The sequence below is a fragment of the Tupaia chinensis genome, unplaced genomic scaffold (genome assembly GCF_000334495.1).
Source record: "Tupaia chinensis unplaced genomic scaffold, TupChi_1.0 Scaffold141621_1, whole genome shotgun sequence".
In the NCBI taxonomy this organism is placed as follows: Eukaryota; Metazoa; Chordata; class Mammalia; order Scandentia; family Tupaiidae; genus Tupaia; species Tupaia belangeri.
In genome coordinates this window covers 76,506-78,988 of record NW_006201480.1, presented here as the reverse complement: position 1 = coordinate 78,988, position 2,483 = coordinate 76,506, and the positions used below count along the sequence as shown (strand labels likewise).

Below are 2,483 nucleotides of genomic sequence, written 5' to 3'. Positions count from 1 at the left end.
CCGGTCACGTGTGCATGCTTTCCCAAGATCCCTAGAGAAGAATGGAGGAGAAAGGATTGTGGTGTGGCCATGTTCCCTGTGGGGTGATTTCTTGCTTTCTGTCTCTCTGTCTCTGTCTTTCTGGTGAGTGCACATTCCCTATAGCAAAATCTTCTCCAAAAAAAAAGAAAAAAAAAAAGATGACAGCTGAAAGTAGCATTGTCCATATCATTGATACATTCCAAATGAAAAGTGTAGTCTCTCTTGGTCTGGAGAGCAGCAGAGGGAAGGATCTTGAACAATAAACTCTTTCATATTTCAAAAAATTTATGAGCACTTATTGATGGGCTAGAAATAGACAGACTGACTATAGTCCTGAGCACAGTGTTCAACTCAAGAACAATGATTAGTTTAAGACGTCTGGTGGCACAAAACTCTTGTGCTGGCTTTGCTTTCTTTTTCTTTCTTTCTTTTTTCTTTCTTTTTTTTGAAGAGGATTTTTTGGCTATAGGGAACGTGAGCTCACTAGAGAGACAGAGAGAGAGAGACAGAGACAGAAAGCAAGAAATCACAGAAAGCGAAGGGGTGATGGCCACGCCACAATCCCTTCACCTCCGTTTTCCTCTCGGGATCTTGGGTACACATGCACACACACCCCGCGTGAGTTTTAAGCCACCGGGTCTGGGACACAAACTGGGGTCGACTACATGGGAGTCCAGCGACATAGCCATTATGCTAACTGCTGGTCCCATGCTAGCTTCGCTTTTTAAAGTGTTTTTTTCTCCGTCCCCTTAGACAAAATTAATTTTCAGATTTTTTAAAAATTTTTCTTGTCAGGGTCCATTCTGACTCTCTGGGTATACCTATTTGCTTAGCTGGGAGCTTTGACTCTTTTCTAATAAACTTTGCTTACTATACTCTCCTTTTGTCCCCATTTCTAATTCTTTGTGACCATCAGAGAAGCACCTGCCCAGGTGTTGTATTTGAACACCTAGCACTTCATATCATGGCTGCTACTCTGTATCTCATTAAGTTTACCCATTTGTAATATGAGCCTATTTCCAGTATTAGTGAAATGCCCCAGTTTCCCAGTGAAGTAACTTGGAGTCTTTGCAGACAGAGTGTTCCTATGGCAGCTGTGGGGTGTCTTGGTCTCTTAAACTGAATGAAGGCTCTGGTCCCTTTCTGCATTTCTTTGGCTTGCCTAGCACTCCTGGGGAAGTTACTTTATTTCTTTTCAGATTTTTGCCATGAGACACAAGTTCTTGCTTGAGAGTTACAGAGATGGACAGGATAGGTGAGAAGGAAGGAGAAATCATCCCTCAAGGGGGTGGGCATGCCAAAATCCTTTCTCCATTTTCCTCTTAGGATTTTGGGCATATGTGAATATACTCTGGATGTAATTTTTAAGCCACTGGATCTGGGAGTCAAACTACAAAGTTGCATGTGGATCTCGCAGCCTTTCCTTAATGCCTCTGGCTGGCCCACTCCTGGGTAAATTTAAAAACTTTTACGGGCCATCTGGTGGTGTAGTGGTTAAGGTTTTGAACTCCCACTTGACTGAAGGAAGCAGCAGCCTTTCCAAGACCTGGCAGTTTGAAGATCACACTAGGTGCATGTGCCTTTGTGTCCAAAATTCCAGGAGGAGAATGGACGAGAAGGGATTGTGGTGTGGCCATCATCCTTGCTGGGTGATTTCTCATCCCCCTCCCTCTTTCTGTCACTCTCCAGCAAGCGCATTCACCCTATGGCAAAAACCTAAATGGGAAAAAAGAATCTTATACAAGTTCAAATTCAGAATCCAGTGATAATGGTTTCTGTTAGGCAGTTTGGAGCACTGATGAAGGGTAGCATTTTATTTGAAATAAAGTAAATATTGTAAAGTTAGAAAATTTCACAGGTAGGAATCTCACCTGAAAGAACACCCCTATGGCCTGAATACTGTGTTAGTACTTTAGAGCAGTGGCAGAAAAGCCTGGGAAAGGAAAAAAAAATCAGTTTACCTAAAGTAATTATTGATCTTTCTTTCTAGAGTGGACAAAATTTGGATAATCTTACCTTCTCCTGAAGCACTGGATGCTGCTCAGAGATTTGGACCAACTTTTAGAAGGGATAGAGAGTTTGACTGAGACAGGTAGGCAAAGCCCTAATGATGTTACTTATTGGAGAAAGCTTAGAGTGTGGCCTGGCATGAAGTTAAACCTGTCATCCTGAGACTGTCTGTCTACAGACTCCATTTTTTCAATCTGTTGTCATTGTTTCCTGTGTCTGAGCTCATTTAAACCTGATCTGTAACCAAATTTCACAAGTAGAGAAAAGTGGATGCACCCTCTATATTGATAGGTTTTCCTAGTAGTTCAGGAAGAGTTTGCCAAAGTATTTCTGCCTTATAAGAAAAATGGTAATAAATTAGATTTGAGATGTGTCTTTCCCAGAGTGTGGTTATTGTAGATAGTAGACATTCTGATGTTTGGCTAGTATTATCTGTTTGTTTTTTTTTTTTT

General features: G+C 41.4%; 1 long non-coding RNA gene across 1 annotated transcript in view; it reads left to right on the top strand.

Moving 5' to 3' along the window:
* The window catches only part of LOC106733232 (uncharacterized), a 25,781-nt gene that overhangs the window by 1,171 nt on the left and 22,127 nt on the right, over window positions 1-2,483 (top strand). The window contains exon 2 of the long non-coding RNA XR_001369404.2: window positions 2,012-2,113. This is a non-coding gene — a long non-coding RNA (uncharacterized LOC106733232). The remainder of the gene's footprint in view (window positions 1-2,011; window positions 2,114-2,483) is intronic.